General features: G+C 36.8%; 1 long non-coding RNA gene across 2 annotated transcripts in view; it reads right to left on the reverse strand.

Moving 5' to 3' along the window:
* LOC121109749 overlaps positions 1-24638 on the reverse strand; it is an 88573-nt gene that overhangs the window by 11050 nt on the left and 52885 nt on the right. For both annotated transcript variants that reach the window (XR_005857417.1, XR_005857416.1), the window contains 2 exons: positions 10765-10829; positions 546-650 (listed from right to left, as the gene is read on the reverse strand). This is a non-coding gene — a long non-coding RNA (uncharacterized LOC121109749). The remainder of the gene's footprint in view (positions 1-545; positions 651-10764; positions 10830-24638) is intronic.

Genomic DNA, 24638 nt, shown 5'->3' on the forward strand with positions numbered 1-24638 from the left:
CTTCCAGATCCCTTTTCATTAGGTACTTTTTCATTTATGCCCTTTAAAGTACAATATCTGCCAGGTTTTTGTATGAGGCTCATGTCTTGGATTTCTTCATAAAAAGCATCTTACAATACATAATTTCTTGAATATATTCAACTTTGAATTTGACCTTATATATAACATGCCATTCTGCTGTAGCTAAATTGTAGAACCTAAGATTGCATATGATTTTAGAAAACTTCATCCCTTGAAGAGTTTGTAATTACAACTACCTAGCAGGCTGCTAATCCTTACAATTAATATTATTTTAATGGTAAGAAGCCATATCAAAGGTGTAGACTAATTTTATACAAGGCATTAACATTCTCTATTTGTCCTTGAAAGATTTGTCATTGAATTTAAAAATAGAAATAAACATGGTCAAAGTAAAAGAATGTAAACAAGATGAAAACAGAAAACAGCATGTGTGCATGAAATCTACTGCTGTATGTTATGACCTTTATTGTACCATCAGTATTTAAGCTAAATACCTCAATGAATTCTTTAGAATTTCTACTTACAAGCAAGTATAGCTCTTCATGTTTGTTTTTTACTTTTTTCTTCCTTGCATGAACTTTCCGTAGTTCATCCTGTGTACATTAGTAAGTAGATTATTTTCTCTGTTCCTGCAAATGGACAAACCATTATTAATACAGATTCTGTATTGTTGAGCTAGTAAACTGCTTATAGGCCATTGCTAATGAGAAGCAATTATCTGAAATTTTAGATTTTTTGATGTTTATAAAGATGACTCAGTGTACTAAACTGTATGAAGCTATTAAGTTTCTCACATTGCAGTCATGTGTATCATTAGCAACTGGCACAAAGGTAGCAAAAAACTTAGTTGACAATTAAAGCTGGATAATTATGGAATCTAGAAAGTGAAATGAGAAACATCCCTATTTCAGTGTACAACACTGAAATTAATTTGTCACCTCCATTCTCTTTCTGGTTATGGAAATCTCTCTCTTGTCTTTAATAATGGAAATGGATAGTAGGGCACAGAGCAAATGCTCCAAACATCTACATTTTTAAAGCTGAGATATCTATATATTACACTTTCCAAGTGTAAGCATAAAAGAGTAATGTGCAGTATACTCTAGCTTAATATATAATAAATAGTAACAGCAGTGCCATTTAGAACTTTTATAGCATTTTTCAGCTGGAAATCGCAAAGCATCTTACACAAGGGGGATAGTAGAGTAGCTCTGGTATCAGAGAGCCTTTCAAACTCACACATCATCCATTTGATGAGTGCAAAGAACACAAAATCTGAGTAATATGTCCATCCCATAGGCAAAGTTATAAGATTTTGCATTAGCACTATGTATTGTGTTTATTTTAGCAACAGTCTAGAATGAGAAATGCAGTGTTGAATCTATGAAGTTATGCAAAATGGAAGGTCTAAAAGGTAGCATAGAGCTTTCCTCCAAAACGCAGAAACAGAATTCTAAGCATGCAGCACACGTCTCAGAACTTTGAATACCAGCCACACAGGTATCTCCACAGCCAGGTGAGGGAATGAGGACTGGAACAAGGGCATAACTTCTACCAGTATCTTGTGAAAAATTTGGACAAGGAATAAATCATCAACATGATTATCTTTATCTGTTTGTATGTGTAGTCAAGGGAAAAATAAAGAACAAAACAGCAGTTTTTTGCAATAGAAAGTTTTAGAAACAAAACAAAATTTTAGTAAATAAATACTTATTTTGTGCGGAGTACTGTTAAAAACATTAATACTCACGGGCATAGTTCTCTTTTTTCCTCCAATATCTCTGTCTCTTGTAGTAAGAATAATGGACAATATCAAGTTAAAGGGAAAAGACAGGAGGGAAGAAAGGGGAAACTAAAACCAAAGTGCCTCACAATGACTTATTTACATTAAAAATAAAATACTATCTGAAAAATAATTAAAAATTTCATTGCATTTAGTAACAGTTATCATGGATAATAATAACACATAAAGTCAATGCAGTACTGGGCATACTGTTATGGATGCTAGTGGAGGCAAACAATCATTTTATATTTCTGTTATAAATTCTCACTGAGCATTTGTATTCCTGGTGTTTTTGCATCCTGTCATTTAATCCTCCACCTGATGCCTACATAACTGTCTAATAGTAGTAAACAGTCAGGAAAGATCACCTGTAATTCCACTCTTGCTACTCTTAAAAGAGGAGGAAAAAAAAAAAAAGATATATTCCAACATTCTGACAACTTCTGGCACATTTTTATATACTTTTCTGTTGATGTCTCTTTTGAAATACTGCTAGACAGACAGCAGGTTATATAGCAATACTTTGATCTACATTTAACTGGGGACACCAACAAGATCTTTCACGTTTAGAGCCCAGCAATGAGAGTCAAAGGCAATGTTTCACATGAAACCTGACCAATCATCTTTTTTTTGTTTGTTTTTACTCTAGGTGGAGGACCAGGATGTGCTTTGTTGCACAGTTTTAGACTGTGTCTGTCTCAGATTTTTTAAAAGTTACATTAATACAAAAATGAGAACCTTCATTTCTATCCTAGATTGAATAGTCTGAATCTTTATTGTTGCAAGCGGAAGCTGGTAGATGTGTGTCTCTATATGCACTGAGACCTTTATACCTAATATGGGAGTAAGCTATATATTTTGTGGTTAGGTTAAATTGAAATTAATTCCTATTTCAGAAACGCCTTTTGTGAAAATCCATTGCTTAAAAGGCTAGGATCTGAAAGTCAAGATTACCAAAGAACAAGTACTGCAGAAGCAGTCTTTTCCTGTTCTTACCATCTATAAGAAACTTCATACTTTAACATCATTCTTTTTCCTTCAGTTAAAAATGAAATCAAAAGAGGACTTCTAGGGTGAAAAAGATAATGCATTTGAATTGAATTCCATCTCAAAAATTTAGATACTATCAACCTTTCTTTTAGGATTTGATTGTTTTGTATTCCTTAACTTGTAGAAAGGCATCAGTGAAATTAAGGAACTACTTTTCATTATCACTACTTAGAATCTTGGTAGTAGATTTCTACGATGTTTTATACAGTACTACATGCTAACAGCAAGCGAGTGATATATTTGAAAATTAAACAAATGGACCTCATTTGCAGCATATGGATCTGTGTCACGTATAGATGTACTCGGAGAAAAAAAGCAAGATATACTGTACAGTCGTCTCTTCATTGTGAATAATTTTTTTCTAAGTAAGTGATCTGTTGTTACCTGAAAGCTATTTTAAATGATTGACTGCAAAAGTGAATGGCATATGTTTAAAGTGAGTGACTGATTGACTAGATAATTAGTAAAGTCTATTTTCCTTTAGGCTTTGAGCTATTACTCTACAATTATTTTGGCTCCACTGTATTGCTCCTCTTGCATGCAAACACAAACCATGGAATATATTTTTTAGAATAATTTTTTAAAACCAGTTAAAGGAACATCAGAAAACCTTCTGTAATGTCCTCCCTGTATTTTGTTCAAAGAGAAAGCGAGACACATTCTGCCGAAATGGAATTTAGCTCTTGAACTTGAGTGTTGTTGATTAAGCAGTTGTTCCTGTTAAAGTGAAAGGCCTTTGTGGCTATTTGGGCTATCTGGAAATTGACCTTTTTTATCCAGTAATCATCAAACCTGATTGATGGGTTGTATTTTCATCTTGCCTATTGCTAATAAGCTTCTTTGTATCTGTCCATTTAGAATGATTACATCTTTAAAGCAGGTTAATTTGAAAGGTCACCTTATCAAACTTTTTGCTATTGACTAAAATCTGTAGACAGACAATTATGCTTCATTCACATGGCTGCCTACCTGCTGTGCTGTGATTGCTTACTAGCTTTTGTCTGAAATGCTTAATTGCTTTTTTTTTTTTTTTTTGCAAATCACATTTTAATGGCAATATTTTCAAATATAATATCCTGAATATCTTTGCTCCTAACTTAGATCATACTAACTTCAGTTCATACAAAGTTAGTAGAGTTTGATTTCATAGCAGATGTCATGGGTGAGATACTAGACTGACAAGTTAAGAAAAGAAAGATGATACGTTGTGAGGCCAACTGTTCACTCATATTCTTAATTTTTAGAGGAAAAAAACACCACTTATAACTATTTGATCATCAATTCAGCTAGGAAAACTAGTGACTTATAAAAAGTCTTGGATTAAGCCCAAGAGGATTTCTTTTCACTATCTGAATATTCACCAGTCCTTGAAAGCACTTCAAATGAAACGCAGGCCAAATCAAAATCATTCAAGAAAAAGATTGCTATTGATATAATTAGTTAGCAGCGAATTATGAGAAGTGACAACTGTCACAGATTTGGGGCTAAAACTCAAAAGTAATTGGGCAACATAATAACCTGTTCAGTTGTTGTTTCTAGGACTTGAAAGCAGTCCTGCAAGTAGTGAGAGAAAGGTGAAGTTTGGCCTACCAAAATACTACTGGGCAAAGACTGCCACTTTGCACATAATAATTGACTTGTCATAATACTGGAAAACAATAAGAGACAAAAAAAAAAAAAAGAAAAAAAAATGTATTGCAAATGAAAAGTTGGAAAATAGTTTGTACTTATTTACTTGTTTAAAGCATGTAGTAGATTCCATTTCTAAGTGGAAAGAGATCACTGTCGGACTTCCTTCATACTGTAGTACACAAGATGGTCTTGTACTTAATCTCAGCTTGCCTGAAGGAATTCACTAATGCTGCTCCAATAGAATACACGTGAACAAAGTGTGAGATACAGATGGATCTGTTTTAGTCGTTACTAAGGCAAGCATGGAAAGTAACCTCTCCTAGAAAGTACTGTAACATTGCATAACAAATTAGTGAAGAGTGTGAAGATGTGAAACTTCATATGCAATCCAGATATGCAAAATTAATCTCCCAAGCTGGATATATTTTTTTTCCGTAAACTTAACATTCATGGTTTGATGAATTGCCAGAAGATTTAAAAAAACAGTGGTTTGATTCACAACAAAATACCTAGTCTTTAAAACAATAATATAAATGTGTTATGAAATACAGAATGGTTCTATAATTCATTATTGGAACTACAGAAAATTATTTGTGTATTGCTAACTGTATTTGATTTTTTTAAATTATTTTTAATTTACTTTCTGTTCTATATCTGTTTAAGAAATTTTAAGGAAATGGAGATGGAGACTTCATATAATTGTGTACTGAATTTTTCAAGACTTATCTGTAGGAAATCAAAATCTTAAAATTCCCACAATTTCACTGTAATGCCTGTGTGATGACTCAACAGTTGTTTCAAAGAGTAAAATATCCTGATGGCTGAATTACAATTATCATTTCCAACAATCCAGAGATATTTGTGGAGGATAGAGACATGAAAAGCTCTACTAAACTTCTACATGGAAATCAAATATCTGAAGCAATATTAGTAAATAACTGATTTTGTATTTGAAAAATAATCTTAATTATTGTTGCATGCAGAAAATTCAAATGAAATGGTGTTCACCATGTCACTAGATTCTTGAGGCTTAATTTTATTTCAGATTTTGAGTTTTCCCATCTTTGCCAGTAAATTATACATTTGATTTCATAGTACTTTGTTTAACACAAACTGATATGAATAAATACAAGCAGGATGCTTCATACAGACAAAAAATATGTTGAAATAATTATAGCTCAGAGATTGGGGTTTGGGGAGGAGGTGTGCAATTTGTGTGCATTGAAAGACCTAGACTCAAGGCAATCAATGTACTCTGCAAATCCAGGAAACGTTATAAAATAATTGCAACTGAGGAAGTGCAGAAAAAAATAGCAGTGTCAAAAGAGATTGATTCTGACCTTACTTTAAAAAAGCATTATTTTTTTAATGAACCTCAAATGAAGTAAAATGTGCAAAACAGAGGAAGGTTTGCTGATTTCTTCCACTGCAATTCTAAGTTCAGGGAATTCACAAAGGTTATAGCAGAGCCATGACGCAGTATACTATACACATAGATAGGAAAACTCTTGAAAGCAAAATTAAGCAATGCAATGGGATCTCCAAATCAAGCTTGGATTTACTAAAATAAAAATTATAGGTATGAGCTGACTTGAAAGGGAAATATCATTTAACTTATTTCAGTTTGATAACAGAAGTCTGTGTTTTTTGAATAGTTTTTCTGAGAATCTTTCAAAACTGTGAAAGCAGTTCAACAGGCAGCAGCTTTGGGGGTCACAGTCCAGCACATTCAATGATAGAAGACACAGCTGTTGTGCCAGAAATATTCCTCCTCATATACACAACCCACATTCTTCCATAAGCACAATTTAGCTCCCTGAATGCAATTACAAGTGTTTAACATATTTTCACAGTATCAAATAAAAAATAAAATCTATAGTGTGAAACTAAGTAGCAGAATTAAATTTCCTTATTTCTATTGAGTTTTGCATTGTTAAGTAGACTTTTGTTTTAAATATACAGCAAGCTAAGTTTAGCTGGAAATAAAACTTAGAGCAAATTTTTCTCAGGTGCTGCCGAACTTGTATGTAAAAATAATGTCTTAATGTAGTTTCAAATTTTAAAAAGTGGTCAATATCATTATGTCTTAGTCATTTTAATGAAAGACTGAAATTAGCAATGGAGCAGGAAGTAAGAAAATAACATGCATGCACTCAAATATCACAATATGCATTAGTGTCTTCCCTCTCTTTCTAATAAAAAAGTACAGACAAAATAAATTGACGGAAAACTTATTGTCTTCACTCTGTGCAGTGAAACACAAAAGTAATTGTTGAAATATTTTTACATACTTCCACAAATGAAGATTTTTTGAAAAGTAGCTGATGATATTTTTCAGTTCCTAATACCATTGCCATGAACAAAGTGGAACATAGGTAAATAAATATCCTAAATTAATGTATCAAACATTAGCTGTAGATCAGAATTCCTTGTTTTCTTGTTAAAGAAAAGATGAATTTAGCTAGCAATATTAATAAATAGAACTGTTTTAGGAAGAGTTCACTTATGTCTCAAAACAGCAATGTACTTATGGATTTGAAAAATCCAAATATTCTAATGGTTTGTATTTATAGAAAACAAGGAATCCCACAATATGTTTCCTGAGGGACATTTACACTCTGTAGTTTACGGGATGTATTTAAAAACACTTTTCCCAATTGTTCCCTCCATGACATAATTTGTAATTATAAGTAAACATTATAAAATTTTAACTTCTCTTAGTGACTGCTGCCAAGAAACACTTCAGCAGTTTAAACAATTAAGAGGGTAGAGAAAAAGTCATAGAAAATAAGTTTATTATAGCACTGGGGACAGATAGAGAAACAATGCCTGGACAGATAGTAATTGGAGAGAAACTGAGAGGGTGGTAACTGACAAAAGAATAGCTTGTCTGATAAATTTTGTTCTTATTTCCTGTGTTGAAATTAAAATAAGTAAACCAGGAATAGTGCTGAAAGGCTAAGATCACTTGATCCAACCACTTAAAAAATATCTTTTTTTTTTCTTCTTCAAATAAACATGGCTGAAACAGTAATTTCACTTACTAAGTTGTCTTGAACTGATATCTATTAGCCAAGAAAACTATTTCACTAATATTTGAGCTATTAAAGACAACCCTAAATGACTTCAAAGCATGACACAACATCACAAAAAATATGGTAAACGCCTGTTACATCTCAATTTAAATGCCGTTTTTTTTTTTTCCTGTAGACACCTTCTTCTTAAATGATGTGACCTGAGCATAATTCTGGAAAACAAAGTTAAACAGTAACAACAATACCAGGCTACCTGACACAAGTAGCTTTTCCATTTTAAAGGCCAGGAAGAAACAAGACTATATATAACTACAAGAAATAAAGATGAAATTTTGATGCCTTTTTGATTGTAAAATATAATAAAAAGTAAAAAACAGTGTCTGCTGTATGGGCCACTGTGGACAATGTGCTGATACAGCATGCTTAATGCAGCAGGCAGAAATCATCGGGTGTGTTTAGTACAAAGGAGTGAGACATCAATATCTTGATGACTCTTCATCGCAACCTTAGCAAGAAAAGTCTTTATCAGGTGTTGCTTGATTGCCAATTTACGTCTCAAACTGCAGGCCATGACACAGTCATTACTTTAGAAACTTTGCAGGTGGAGTAATGAGAGTTATTTATATTTGCATGAATATTTACATATACATATTTTATGTACCTACATTTACATCCTAATTCATACTACTAATAAATTTTATTTTAATACAGTGATAATTGGCTACAAAGAAAGAAATCACTGTTAGTATTTGTATGGTTTATTTTAAACCTTCCTGCAATTTGAAAGAAACATGAATAAGCAAACTTTTGCCTTTGCTTCTCCTTCACCCCTGCAACACACATCAGCTGACCAAGGACTGAGCACTTAAGCTAAGACAGGAAGCAGAAACCCGAATCTGGGTCATCCAGTGCCAATTACAGTAATTCACATCATTGTCACCTCAGACATTTTAGTGTCTTTCATCCTCTTGCTAGAAAGTCAATCACAGACTTGAGAAAAGTTCTTGGCAGCAGACACCTCCCACTCAGACTGTGCTAATCTTTCATATTTAACTCAACTGGCTTACAATTACAGGAAAAAAAAAAAAAAAAGTAACTAACTGTGTATAAACTTCCATACAGATATGGACTTGATGCATCTTTTGCACGTGTTTCCAAAAAAAATGTAGTATGGTTTGGTGACAGCTAGGTAAAAGAGCTAGCTGGATACCCTCTGAAGGATATGCAATAACTCAACCAGAAGCAATGCCTTCAGTGCAGAAAATAGTGGGTGATATTTTATGATCTGAATTTTTAAGATCGTCTTGAATTGTATGACTCGATTTTATGACGTACCGTATTATATGATTATATGATTTAAAATGCATTATTCAGATATGTCTTAACTGAAAAAAAATCTATAATGGGCAAATAATGCAAGTTGCATACTTTTGAGAAGTGAAACTATCACAAAGCTTACTTATACATTTGATGTTGCTATCATCTTTATGTACTCAGCTACAGAAGGTAGGAGCAGTGAGAGTTGTGTCTTAGGGAAGTACTCTTCGTTAGTCTTCATCCCTAGATCACACATTAGTTCTTTCTGCCGCAGTCAATTATCAGTCTGTTTAATAGTTGCATCATGCATGACCAGAAGACATTGCATCAATTTTTCTCATTACTCTGCCCTGTTTGAATGATAATTTTTTCTTCTGGGTTTAGTTTGAGTCCATTTCTGCTTCTGACAATCATGATTGTTTATTGCATTATACTAAATTCACTGTGACTGGCTGGGTAACAAATGGACAAGCTGTAAGCTGGGGCCATAGGGGCTGGCAGTTGTCAGCACTGTGATAAGCTAGTACTTTATCACCAGAAACTAAAGACTACTTAAATGATACTGACCATAGTTGTAGCCATAATTTATTGGCCTCAAGTGACTACTTGCTGGATGGTGCCCTGTATTTTCTCAATTTCTTTTCTTCTGTAGTTGGCATTATAAAATCTCAGCAGTTCTCTTGCACAAAATCTTTATCTCTGTAATATAAGAGAGGGGAAGAAATGGCACACAGCAGAGAACTGCAGAGGCTAATAAGACATTGCAAAGTTTTATGTAAGGCCTTAGGAAAAAAAGCACCCTTCTATCAAAACAGTGAACATACCCATCTTTGCTGACATGTCTTCCATCCTAATGTTTTGGGATTTTGTTTTTTTTAAGATTTTAGTTAAGCAAGACATTTTATTTCATTTGCATTTTGATTATAAACTTAGAAAGATTTTCATAAGTAATCCTAAACCTGCACAAGAAATCAGTATTTTGAAAAGGGTGTAAGTGTCCCGTTTTCATATATGTGTTTACTTTCACCATTATTTTTCTGTGAATACACATAAATATTTACAGCTTTAGAATATTCTTTTGCCAAACGGTCTTTTTCTCAAAATGATCTGTTTCTTGGGCACTAGTCAATGTCCAGATATTAAATAAGCAATGAGATCCATACAGCTAGTCACTGTGAATATGAAATTAACTACAGAACTCTGCCTCAAAAAGTTTAAAATCTAAAAGTATAGGTGGAATAATGGTTATCACAAATATGTCCTGTTTAGTATTTCATTATTTTATTATTTTCATGTGATTTCTGTTGGACTGACACCAAAATTTTGCATCCATGGCATTATTCCAATATCAGCTTTACAGATTAGTGAAATCAGGAGACAACTTCACTTTTCCTCATTGCTATTGTATGTGTTAAAGATAAGCAAGATAGACTATATAACATCCCCATTTAGGTTAATATATTATGTAGATTAGAATTTAAAGTCCAGTAGGCAAGGCCTGGATAGCTTTTTCATGCCAGTTAATGAGTTAGTTATTATGAATTTGTTATCCTGAAGTTGTTCTACCATTTTGGTCATGAACCAAACTGCTGCTATGCATCTTTAGATGAATTCCATAGATTCCCATAGTATTTTGTCCATGTGTCCAATTCCTTCTGAGTGGAACACAGGTGTTCTCAGGTCAGAAAAGATCTCACATCCATATCACAAAACTCATAATTTCTGAGGGCCTGCCAGGGTGTCTGTCTGCATGTAGCCAGTGAGAAAACCAATTCAATGCACACTTTTATACCTAGGCTATCACATACCTTGGTACTCTGCTTAGGTTATGATGTCCTTAGAATGAAAATATTCTGTTACTATTGTTGTATTAGTTTTTCCAACTATTAATATTTTAATATTGCTTTTTTATGCACAGAAAATTACCTCTTACAATCACTCTGTTTCTTTCTACTAATGCTTTCTCTCAGCAGTTGCCAGTGTTCTGTGGTCTGAAAAGGAAAGAGAAATATGTCATGGGCTAGGTTTGGTTTTCAGAACAATAGTCTTTAATTCTTTTATCTCCAGCACTTAAGGATCAGTGACACCACATTTCAATATGCTTTTATAGATTTTCCTATCAGCTACATTCTCCTTCCAATTATTACTGATTTCTAATTTATTCTCATCCACTTTTCTTATTCCTTCTGCTGCTGCAGCTTCTGTTCAACTTCAGAACAGAGGTGATTAGAGCTTGCTTTGCCCCACAGTTGCATCCTAATATGTTGTCTTGATCAGGGCTTGCCTATCATCTCTTTTTTTTTTTCTCAAGATAGTTTTTTTCTAGAATGACACTTTTCATGTTCACAGTTTCTTGGTGGAGAGAAAGAAGAGCATTTGCAGAGCGACACAACACCATATTTTCCAAGGTGTCCATACTTAAAAGACCTATAAATGTCTCTGAAATTAAATTTGACAGATATTTGTCCATTTGGATTCTTCTAGGTGAAGGAAATTGATACATTAACATGTTAGAAGGTTGCAAGTCCTTGGTTTTAATATTCTATTTTTTCGTATGTATATTGCATACTTGATGACTTTTGCAAGCTTTCAGTGGAAGTGGCATGTTTAAAACTTTGCTTGAAATTTTAGTAAACAGGAGTATTCCATTAGCAATGGCAGAAGAGATTCCAGCATACCACTGGAGTAAAGCATTCTGTCAAATCATCTTCTATTTTTTTTCTGTTTTCTAGAAGATTTCTACAACAGACACAGAAGTCTTGAGTAAATTCTGTCAGAAAAGCACTGAAATAGATTATTAACAATTGAGAAATTTAAGTATGCTCACAAGCTGTGTCATAGATTTCATGAGTAATGTTAGAAAGGGGACCTGAATTCTTCACTCCTTTTTTCCTCAAATAAAAAACACAGACTGATTATAGGACTTGATCTTAAACGAACACCACTGCTCCTTTAGATTTTGCTTTCCCTGGAGTAGAAACTTTTTTTTTTGCTATGTGCATTGAGTTGGATGTTGTTGTAATACCAATAAACAGGGTAATCCCACAGACTCTCTCAAGAATAAAAAGAAATTTTATACTTATTTCCTATTTTAATAATTCTATAAAATTAGGGCTGAGCAACAATCTGTTTCCTATCACCTGCATCTTCCCTAGAAGGAGAAAAATAATAATTCTACAACTAAAACCACTATAGATATTTCATAAAACATCCAAGAGAACACTACATATATGATTACTGCAAGAGTGTAACACAGATTTCTTAAAAATCTGGTTTTCCATGTTCCACCAAGTAAAGACTGAGTGACAGAGTATTAAGTGCTTAAAAACTGGCTACTTGAGGGTCCTCTGCTCTATTCACATTGAGTGAATAAGTCAGTTTAAATCTAAATTTCTGAAGATCCAAAATGCTTGTAATTGATCAAAACTGCTTTTGCACTTACCCTACCAAATGTAAGTTGGGTACCAGTGTAACCAATAATTTGTTACATGCATTTGTATATTCCTTTAAATTTGTCTTATCTGAATCTATATTCTCTTGGGAAAATGAATTTAAAAAAAAAAGTCTGATTCTATAGAAGCAGTGTAAGGAGACAATCTTCTAATCCATTGCATTGGTTTGAGATATCACTAAGGTGTGGTGTCTTTCAACATCAGTTATGAATCTCTATGCAAAGAGAGTAACTCAGAGAAACTGGGCTTTATGGCTCCAAACATCAAGTACAAAAAAGTTCATGTAGTCGTCTCGCTCCAATTTATAGGAGGGAAAGGAGGTTCTTTGAAATATGTATGCCCAGCGTGAGATTAAGAAACAACGGTTCAAATGTTGGTCCGACCTGTTTATTACAAATGTTAATAAGGGAGGTGAAGAAAGGGGAGGACGGACACTATTACAGATTGGGGTGATGGGGAAGGGAAGGCGAGCGATAGAAAAGATAGAAAGAAGCAAGAGTTGTGTAAAGCAGGGACTGTTGCCACCAGGATCCAGCAGTAGTCCTGTTGCACGCCGTTCCGATGGTCCGAGGCCGAAGGACAGAAGCAGCAAGGCCGGTCTTGGGCAACGAGAAGATGTAGGTACTGGGTGGGTCCAGGAAGAAGCCACAGAGTAAGCCTGGGAGGAAGCAGCAGGTCTCAGGTAGCAGGCCCAGGGAAGTCCGTCAGCATATGGTCCGTACAGAGGGATCTGATGGCAGAAACCTCCAAGTCTGTCGTGGTGAGGGATCTGATGGCAGAAACCCTGAGTCCGTCATGGTGAGGGATCTGATGGCAGAAACTCTCTCCTCATGGTTGTTGGACCCTCTTTTATCCTCCTTTTTTCCTGCCTAAGTGACATCCCTGGGTGCTTGAGCAAGAGTCATGTGCGTACCTCCTGAGATGGCCACCTTCCTCAAGATAACAGTCCACACAAAAGACCGTTTCCCGGCCATTATCAGCAGCTTACCCCTCTCTCGTTGCCCCTGGCCTTGTCCATCTGTGCTCCTTAAAGGATTTCACAACCCTTAGCCAGGACCTGTCCATCAGTGTCCTCCAGACAGAAGATTTCTCTACCTTTGCCCAGGACTTGCCTGGACTTGTTCCTCAGCAAACTTGGAGTCAATCATATAAAAGATTAATCTCTTACAGTAGTGTTCTTATGACAACATTTTAGCTTAGGTAACCAGTTTGGACCTGAAAAATCATGGATCCATCCAAAAGAAAGGAAAGTTGGAACAGATGTTCTTGAGGAAACCAGCTACCAGAGACACTTTGTCATCACTGTTTAAAGTGATTAAAGACATAATGCAGTTTCTCTTCTTTTGTAGAGAATGTCAGGGATATCTCATATTTGAGCACAGTCTCAATTAAAGCAATTTCCAAAACTTTTTCAAGATAAACAAAGAAGACCTGAATATTCTTGCTGCTAGGACTTCACAAATTTTGTTCTTTATCCTTCCTTACCCATTTGGTTGTCTGACAGCTTCATCTACTAAAATTTCCCACAAAAGTCCTGCAGCTTTATAGATCACATTATCTGTTCAACTCCATGTAGGTAATACTATGATAATCTAATTAGGTGTAGCAAGGAGAAAGTAGTCCACTGGACTACAATTAAGCTGATACATAATCTCATTCCACTTATTTCTGCTAGGTGGCTTGAGCAGCTCATATCTTCACTTTATTTTCATCCAGAAACTGGGCTTTAGATCTTCACTTGTGAAAAGGGCTGAATATTTTTGTGTTAGATGTTGATGAGGTGAGCATTACCTGATATTATAATAATAGATTTTTTTTGTAATCGTGTATTTAAATTAAATACTGCTATCATCTTTATGCTGAGTCTAAACAAGATAGAAAGACGGGATTAAATATTTCCCTATTTAAATAGACATACTTAGCCATGCTGCTTTTTACAGTGTGCCTATGTCTCAATTCTAAATACTTCATTAATGTGATCAGTTTATGCAATCTTTCTTAAAATATGACATTTAACTCTGCATCACTGACTTGGACATACCTCATATACTTCCTTTTTTCATCAAGAAGTTTACACATTCAGCTAATACCAATTCATTCAGTTGAAAGCCAAGTGTGCCTGACCACCACTAATCAGTTTGACATCTTTCAGTGACCATAAAAAGGCAAATTTTCCTAATAAGTGCAATGTGGAACAGGCTTTCTACAGGCTTTACACAGGCAAAGACATACTGGAAGTCTATCCTATATCCACAGCTGTTTTGTATCTATTATGCTAGCTAAGACACTCTTTATATTTTACACATAGCCATTTGTAGTGAAAACATTTTTGATTAACTGTACATTCTCATCATCTGTGCAACATATCCAGACTTCTTTGGAATCAGGGGGAAAAGAAAGGGGAATGACATAAAGAAAATTCATATCAGCCTTTTCTCATGGCAGTCAAAGCTCAAGCACAGGATATATATTCTGGTGTGTTCAGCTTGCTGGTGATTACACGTCCAAGATGAAAAGCTACCCTGCATTATGGAGCTTTTAGTTACAAATGAGCGTTTCTTGATGCATATTAAACTTGACACATTAACTCCTGGCTGAATTACTTACAAAGGGAGATGCTTAAAACTATTAAGATATATACAGTAAAATCCTAGGTGCTAAGTAGAGTTAACATTATTCCAAAGTGTATTTGTTGTTAAAGTGTCTGGTTTAGCTTAAGTTTCTCTCTTTAATCATGCATACTGCCCCAGGCTGCCAAAAAGGCAGCCATCAGCATTGCTTAGTGAAGGCAGCTTAGTGCTGTCAGCCATCTTATCTCTCCTGCTGCATGGGTGATAGCTTTTATCTGTAAGTATAAACATTAAAATGGAACTATAATCCTACCTTAGTCCTGCAGAAGACTTCCAGCTGTTTCTCAGATATAAAGGAACTCCTCCCATTACAGACAGACATATGTGTGTATTAGTGTGCTTATGTGTGCATGTGTGTTTGCTTAGACAGTAAAAATCACATTTTTTTCATTGTAAATGCATTTTATCTTGAAAAACAAACATTACATTTGGAATTATTTGGAAATATTTAGCCAAGTCAAATAACTAATCTTATATTAGAGTCCCAGTAGAGCATGGTGAATGCTATTTACAGCATCACAGCATAATGTGCTTTAAAACATTTCTTAATGCACAGTTCAATTCTTATTTCAGAGCTTTTCATACAGAGCATTTTAGAGCATCAGTTTACAGAGGGAAATGAATGAGAGCAAAAGTGTGAACATAAGAGATCATGAAAGTAAGCTTTTTTTTCAGCATTATTTCTGAAACAGAACCTTTCTATAAATTTGGAAGGGAATTTCATCATACCTGCATGGGTACTGAAAGCTCTTTCCTTCTAAGTCAACAGCTGAATACAATAATATTTTCCAAAGCATGTTAAAATTAGTATACAAATCTAAAAGTATACATATATATATAAACTAAATTCAGGAAAAGCATGCAGTATAGTTTAAAAAGAGAATGTCTCATCACTCCTATAACTGTTCTACCTGCATCTTGTCTCTATTCCTGCTTGCACCAACATCTTTTTACTGTAACAATTATTTTTTCTGACCTTAAATTAAGATATCAGTTAGTCAATCTTAGTTGCTTTCCTCTCCTGTTAATATCATATGTTATTTATCTTTGAGAATACAAGCAATGCTATTTGTTGAGCTGAGGTTGGCACAGAAGAGGGAGGGTACTGGGCTGTGTCTGTTTCACTATTACCATGTTTCCTCAAAATGCAGAACAGCTCTGGACAGGAAATCCATTGAGACAAAATTCCTAGCTTCTCTGTTATCCACTGAATTTCACTGAAGCTTTTGAAAGATTTCTACTTTTTTCAGAGATTCTGAATTAAACCCCAAGCTAGGAGCAAATGATGAAAAAGATGGGTATATATTTAATTTAGAAAGCCAAAGTGGTTGTCTTAAAGTCAACTGAAATGCATAGATTTCCTCCTACATATTTACAGAAGTCCTTAAAATATGTCCGTAATGTTATCAAAAGCATACAAAGGATTTTGATTCCCAATTATCATTAGAAATTAATTGAAACAGGGTATTCAAGTCCCTTATGTACAGTATATGCAATTCATGTAATGTGAATAATTAGAAATTAATAGGAACTGGCTTCCCCCAATGCACTGAAAGTCTAGATACCAAGTGATATTGAAAATAAAGTTATGACATTTTTGGAGATTCTAACAAGTCTAATATTATCCTGTAGCTTCAAAAGACAATGAGGGTTTAGCATCAAACAATAGAAATCTAAGCTGTCATATTTTAAGGTGTCAAATATATATATTAATACAGCACATAGAGATGATTACAGTAGGGATAACCTCTGTTAATTTAATGAGACAGGACCACATTTGTAATAATATATTAAAGAAAAAAAACCACAAATGTATTATTATACTTAATAGATTCACTTTAGTTTTCTCTATCTTTTCACCTAATACCTTTCAAGGAGCTCTGATATTAGCAGTTTTTAAGCTTCTGTAGAAGCATTTGACATTTTTACTCTGGGAACTGATCCAGAAATATGTCCTCAAATCAAGACAAGTCTCGGCAGACTGGTATTGTTACTGTTCTTCCTCACCAAAATCTGTGGCTTATACCAATTATATTATATTGAACAAGATGTACGAGATATATTGTCTTTATCATTGTTATTGCACATAAGTAAACACATAAAAATAAAACAATGGAAATAAAGAAGCCACAACAACTGGCTATCTCCATTTGGAATGCAATCCCTTAATTAAAAACATTAAATATCACTCTGCCACTAAGCACTTTATGTGTATGAACACAACCATAAAACTGGGGAATTATTCTAGCTCATATTAAAATCAGTAGAAAAATTCACTTTCTCTTTCAGTAGACAGTAGATCAAACCCCTTGCAAGCAAATAGAGTCGAATCGCTTATGATAGAATTTGGTCAGAACTTTTAATAATTATTCTGAGAACAACTGAAGCAAAAATAATATGGTGGAAATTAAAAAGACAAAGGTGCTATTTTTAATCAAACCCAGAGGTTTCTTTGTGTAAATTTTCATCTTGTATAGAGATGATTAAAATGGAACAAATTGCTAGAATAGTTTCCAACTTCCTAGCGAAACCGAATAAGGGTAAAATTTTACACTGAAGAGATAATTGGCATATTTAGCTAATCTTTTATTAATGTAGCACAATTGTAACATACATCTTGTCTCAGAAAAGTCAGCATGAAAGTTTTTATGTCATTATGCTGTGGCTTCATTTTTAATAATTCTCTGTAGATTCACTTTTTCATAACAAAAATGAGATTTTTCATTTTTATGTGCTCTATAATACACAGTTCTGTTCCACAAAGAGCAGATTTCCTTCAGTACTAAATCTTTGTAAAACACACCACTATTGTGTGAACTGTGAAGAAGTATCACTGATATACTGTAATCTAACAAAAAATAATAATAATTACATTTTATACTTTTGATGAAAACCGTTATTTTACATAAAATCTTGTTTTATGCAGTGCATAAAATAATACATTTTCAATCTCAAAAAGTCACTAGTTTACTGAGAGGCTTGTGATATCTGTCAAAGCTATACAGAAATGTGATCAATTATAACTCTCTGGTACACTAATATGAAAAAGTAACTCCTAATTTTGCAGTTGGGATTCCAGAATAAAAGATCTCTTGAAGACTGCAGCAGTGCCTGCTATAAATTAATGATACATTCATAACTGACAAACCTTCACTGGACCTAGAGGATAAGACTCCTTATTCTCCTTATTTACAGAAAGACAAAAAAAAAAAAAAAAAAAAAAAAAAAGATATTCTTCTCTCAACTGAAGTTTAAAGAGGAAACGAGTATGTATCATCTTTAAACTTACAGTTCAGTTGCTTAGAAAGATTTCAAAGAATCAGAAGTGAAATAATTTTTAGAATCCAATCCTCACCTTAAACAGCTATCTGGGGCAAATTTGGAAAAATTGGTTAATGCTACGCAAATACTCACACTGTGAAGATACAATCAATAATACCAACAGCTTTCAATTCCTGCAATGATTTTTTTATTATTTGAATTGTGGTAATCTTATTAATTACAAATACAATTCTCCAAACATCTGAACATTCAGAAAGGACACATCATTGAGAACTTGAAACCATGATACAGTATATCACAGGTCTTAATAATTACATATTATATATATGAAATTAGATTTCTAAATTCACAGTAAATTTAGATTGACAGAGAAGTCCTGAGATCACCTAGATCAAAGCATTACTCAAAGCAGGTCTGTTTAGGGCAGTCAGCTCACAGCCGTGTCCATTATAGATTTTTGTATATAAATAAGGATCAAGATCCCACAGCCTCTCTGGCAACATCTTCTATTGATTTGCCATCCTCTGGAAAAAAAAAAAAATCCTTAAATCAAATGGGAATTTCTCACATTTCACCTTATGTCCATCGCCTTGTGTCCTTCCATTGCTCAATTCTAAGAAGCCTGGCTTAGACTTCTCTACATTCTGTTATTATTTTTAAGTAGTTTTAAGTATCAATAAGATCCCCATTACCCATCCTCTCAACAATCTAGACTAGCGCATCTTTCCCAGCCTCTCCTACTATGTCATGTAGTTCAGCTCCAGATAATCCTGGTGACCTCCCACTGTACTTCCTCCATGTACCGATTTTCTTTCTTGTACTGGGAAGCCCAAACATGATCATGATATTCCAGACACAGTTGCGCAAATGCTGAGTAGAAGGAATGATTGTCTCCAATTGCCTTCTCTCTACACTCTCACTTATGCACAGAATCAGAGAATTGGAGAGGTTACAAGGGACCTCTGGTGATCATCTAGTTCAATCTTCCTGCTAAAGGAGGGAGGTTCCCTACAGTAGATTACATGGAAAAGTGTCTAGGCAGGTTTTGAATATGCCTATAGAAGGAAACTCCACAACCTCTCTGATTCCAGTGCTCTGGCCTGTTCCAGTGCTCTGGCACCCTCAAAGTAAAGGAAGTTTTTCTTCATGTTCAAATTGAACTTCCTGTGTTCCAGTTTGTGCCCATTGACCCATATCCTGTCTCTGGGCACCGTTGAAAAGGATCTGTCCCTATCCACTTAACTTCCACCCTTTATATACTTGCAAGCATTGATAAGATCCTCTCTCAGTCTTCTTTTCTTCAGGGTGAACAATCCCAGATCTCTCAGCCTTTTCTCATAAGGGAGATGCTCCCCGTCCCCACCATCTTTATGGTCTTTCATTGAACTTTCTCTAGTAGTGCTCTTTATTTCTTGAACTGAGGAGCCCAGAAATTGACACAGTACTCCAGATGCAGCCTCATCAGGGCAGAGTAGAGGAGGATCACTTCCCTGAAACTGGTGACCACTCTCTTTTCAATGCACCCCAGAATACTATTGGCCTTCTTGGCGACACAGACACACTGCTGGCTCATGGCCAATATGTTGTCCACCAGAATACCCAGGTCCTTCTTTGCAGAGCTCCTCTCCAGCAGGCCAGCTGTACTTGTACTTGTACATGTGGTTATTCTTTCCCGCGTTAGGACTTTCCACTTGTTCTTGTTGAACCTCATAAGGTTTCCTTATGCCCAACTCTCCATCCTGTCCAGGTCTCGCTGAATGGCAGCATGACTTTCTGATGTGTCAACTCACACCTCCTACCTTTACATCATCAGCAAACATGCTGAGGGTGGTCTCTATCCCTACATCCAGGTCACTGATGAAGATGTTGAACAAGATTGTTCAACAAGATATTGAAAAAAATGCTGCTGACCTTCTTGTCTATGAAGAACATTGACTTCTGTTCAATTTGCTGTAGAACACGCTTTTCTAATTCTCTGCTAAGTTGTTTTCATTCAGCCTCCATCTTATACTCGTGCACAGGATTATGTTATCTGCCTTAGTTCAACTTCATTTTAGCCCATCTTTGCCACGATGTACAGATGTTACCACTATAAGCTCTGCTCTCCAGTATATTAATCGCTTTCCTCAATTCTCTATTTACTATGTACTTGCTGACGGTATTAATAAAGACATTCAATAGCTTTGGTGTAAGGACTGGTCCCTGAGGAATAATATTAAGTAATCAGCTGCCAGAGGTCTTTCCAATTTTCTGTTCATTTTGTAATTCTCTTATTCAGTCCATACATTACCAATGTGTCTATTAGGACACCAATTACAGATATTTCCCCTTTGTTCCCAGAGCCATCCTTCTCATCATGATTTACCAAGAGACTACTTTCCTTTGATAAATTCCTCCTAATTGTTCCTGACCACCATCTTGTTGTGTGTTTAAAAATGGAGCCTAGAAGGATTTGCTCCACAGTGTTCTCAAGGACCAAAATGAGACTGACTAGTCTGTTGTTTTTCTTTTCTTCTTTCTTGCTCTTCTTGAAGATATCTGTGATGTTTTCCTTTTTCTAATAAAAAGCACATTTCCCTAGTTGGTATGACTTTTTAAACATGGTAGAGGTCTTGCAATACCTTTGTGGATATCCATTAAAAATAAGTGTAATTAAGAATTAATAGTTTGTATTTTTCTTTCTGTACAAGATAAAGATCAGAGTCAAGATAAGCAAAGATGCTATAGTAAATGCTGCCCTGACATTTCTTTAAGTTTACTTAATGAATCTTCAATGTGAGTTAGTATCCAAAATCTAATACTAATCTAGATATTTTCTTGTACATTCATTCTGTTCATTCTTTGCATTTAATATTACAGTAGCAGCTAGAACTCCCGTCTGTGAGGCATTTTTCAAATACAGTTAAAAGCAAATTACAATCCAAATGTACATCATAGTATCAGAGAATTATAGAATGTTTGAGGTTGGAAGAGATCTCTGGAAGTCATCTTGTCCAAAACACTTGCTCAGTCAGGGACACCTAGAGAAGGCTGCCCAGGACCTTGTCCAGGCAGATTTTTAATATCTCCAATAAGGGAGATTCCACAATTTCCCTGGGCAACAAATGCCAGTACTTGGTCACTCTCACATTGAAAAAGCATTTTCTGATGCTCAGATGGAACCTCATTTGTCCCAGTTTGTGAATGTTGCCTCTCATCCTGTGTCATCTTTGAACTTGTTGAGGATGCACTCCACTCCTTTGATATTAGCATGTTTGCTAATGTTCAGGAACAGGTTGAGAGCCTGTGGGTTGGAATTAGGGATGGGACTAATAAAGGTCAGCTGGTGATAGGGGTATACTACAGGCCACCTGATGAAGGAGAGACTGTTGATGAGGCTTTCTTGCTCCAGATGCGGGAGGCATCATGCTCATGGGCCCTTGTCCTGGTGGGGGACTTCAACCATCCAGACATCTGTTGGAAAGACCACATGGTGAGCTGCAAGAGGTCCAGAAGGCTCGTGGAATCCATTGATGATAACTTTCTGGTCCAGGTGTTGGACAGATCAACTAGAGGTGAAGCATTGCCGGACCTGCTGCTCACCAATGCAGAAGAGATCATCAAAGGCGTCAACGTTGAAGGCAGCCTGGGCTGCAGCGACCATGCCCTGGTTGAGTTTGTGATCTCAAGGGATGTGGGCCTGGCAAAGAGTGGGGTCAGGACCCTGAACTTTGGAAGAGCGACCTTTAAGCTGTTCAATGGATTGTTGGCCAAGATCCCCTGGGATGCTGTCCTTAAAGATAAAGATGTTGAGGAGAGCTGGCTACTCTTCAAGGATGCCCTTCTGAAAGCACAAGAGGTCTCCATCCCTCTGAATAAGAAAGTGGGCAGATGAGATAGGAAACCAGCATGGCTTGGCAAGGACCTGCTGGGCACACTGAGGGCGAAGAAAGGTGCGTACAAGCTCTGGAAACAATGGCTTGTCACCTGGGAAAAGTACAGGGATGCTGTCCGGACTTGCAGACGTAGGATCAGGAAAGCCAAGGCGCAGGTAGAACTGAACTTGGTGAGGGATGTGAAAAACAATAAGAAGACATTCTACAGGTACATTGGCCAGAAGAGACAGGCCAAAATGGCTGTTCCTTCTTTAGTAAATTTAAAAGGAGAACTAGCTTCAACAGACGAAGAGAAAGCTGAGGTACTGAATGAGTTCTTTGCCTCGGTCTTCACCCGTGGCCAGGATTCTAGTCTTTCTCACGTCCCTGAGCCCTGCACCCCCAAGCCTCCAGGTGGGGACCAGGGAGATAAACCCCCCTCTACTGTAAGGGCAGAGCAATTCCGAGACCACCTCATGAGACTGAATGAGTACAAGTCTTTGGGGCCGGATGGCGTGCATCCCAGGGTTCTGAAGGAGCTGGCTGAGGTGGTTGCCGAGACGCTCTCCATCATATTTGAGAAGTCATGGCTGTCAGGCGAGGTCCCAGATGACTGGAGGAAGGGTTACATCACTCCCATTTACAAGAAAGGGAGCAAGGAGGACTCAGGGAACTACAGGCTGGTGAGTCTCACCTCTGTGCCTGGGAAGATCATGGAACAGATCCTCCTGGATGACATGCTCGATCACATGAGGAATGGGCGTGCGATCTGAGACAGCCAGCACGGCTTCACCAGGGGAAGGTCATGCTTAATCAATCTTATGGCCTTCTATGATGGAGTGACGGCGTTGGTGGATGAGGGGAAGGCGTCCAATGTCATTTACCTGGACTTGACCAAGGCCTTTGACATGGTCCCCCACCACATCCTTATCTCCAAATTGGAGGGATGTGGATTTGATGGGTGGACCACTCGTTGGATAAGAAATTGGTTGAAAGGCCGCAGACAGACGGTGGTGATCAATGGTTCTATGTCCAGGTGGAGGCCAGTAACGAGCGGAGTCCCCCAGGGGTCTGTCTTGGGACTGGTGCTCTTTAACATCTTTATCAATGACATCGACGACGGAATTGAGTGCACCCTCAGCAAATTTGCTGACAACACCAAGCTGAGGGGTGCGGTTGACAAGGTGGAAGGAAGGGATGCCATTCAGAGGGACCTTGACAGACTTGAAAGGTGGGCCCGGGTGAACCTATTGAGGTTCAACACGGCAAAGTGCAAGGTTTTGCACTTGGGCCGGAGGAACCCCAGGCATCTATACAGACTGGAAGGAGCAGTCCTTGAGAGCAGTTCTGCAGAGAAGGACCTGGGGGTTCTGATGGATGACAAATTTAACATGAGCCAGCAGTGTGCTCTTGCAGCTTGGAAAGTAAATGGTATCCTGGGCTCCATCATGAGAGGGGTGGCCAGCAGGGACAGGGAGGTGATTGTCCCCCTCTTCTCTTGTGAGGCTCCATCCGGAGTACTGTGTCCAGGTATGGAGCCCCCAGTACAAGAAAGACAGAGAGCTGTTGGAGAGGGTCCAGAGGAGGGCCACAAAGATGATCAGGGGGCTGGAGCACCTTCCCTATGAAGACAGGCTGAGGGAGCTAGGCTTATTCAGCCTGGAGAAGAGAAGGCTGCGGGGTGACCTCATTGCAGCCTTTCAGTACCTGAAGGGAGCCTATAAACAAGAAGGGAGTAAACTCTTTGAAAGGGTAGATAACAGCAGAACAAGGGGGAAGAGTTTTAAGTTGAAAGAGGGAAGATTTAGGTTGGATGTTAGGGGGAAGTTCTTTACAAGGAGAGTGGTGAGGTGCTGGAACAGGCTGCCCAGAGAGGTTGTAGATGCCCCGTCCCTGGAGGTGTTCAAGGCCAGGTTGGATGGGGTCCTGGGCAACCTGGTCTAGTAAATGGGGAGGATGGTGGCCCTGCCTGGCAGGGGGGTTGGAGATTCATGATCCTTGAGGTCCCTTCCAACCCAGGACATTCTGTGATTCTGTGATATGGCAATGGAGAATACAGAATCTTCTCCAAACAGGAAGCCAGTGTCTGAAGCAAAAACAGATTTCTGGTCTGGTTTATTCAATTTGGTGTCTGACTGCTAGAGAAACAAACAAACAAACAAACAAACAAAATAAATAAAAACAACACAAAAGGCTTATGAGTGTTTCTTTTCCTAAGCAGTCACTTCTCCACATATGGACACTTGACTCTTCTCCTAGACTTGCAGTCATCTTAGAACAAAAAGGATTGAAAGTGAAATTTTAGTTCTCAAGAAGCCAGTGGCAAAAACAACATTTCACTTTCACTTCCAGATTATTTTAACAAAACGGTAGCTACTGAAGCTTGGAGTATAAACAAAATCTGGGATAGGTCTCTCTACGCAAGTTCCTTAGAGCAGGTCAGAGGAAAAGGAGGGCCGGAGGTGCTCAAGGCACAGCCACAGCAGAGATCTTCTGGTAGCCCCGAGCAGGAGATTGTGCTGGAGCAGGGCTTTCCCTCAGCCCCTGGGAAGGCTCAGCTAGGGAAGGGCAGGGTATCAAGT

This window comes from Gallus gallus, chromosome 2 (genome assembly GCF_016699485.2).
Source record: "Gallus gallus isolate bGalGal1 chromosome 2, bGalGal1.mat.broiler.GRCg7b, whole genome shotgun sequence".
Taxonomy (NCBI): Eukaryota; Metazoa; Chordata; class Aves; order Galliformes; family Phasianidae; genus Gallus; species Gallus gallus.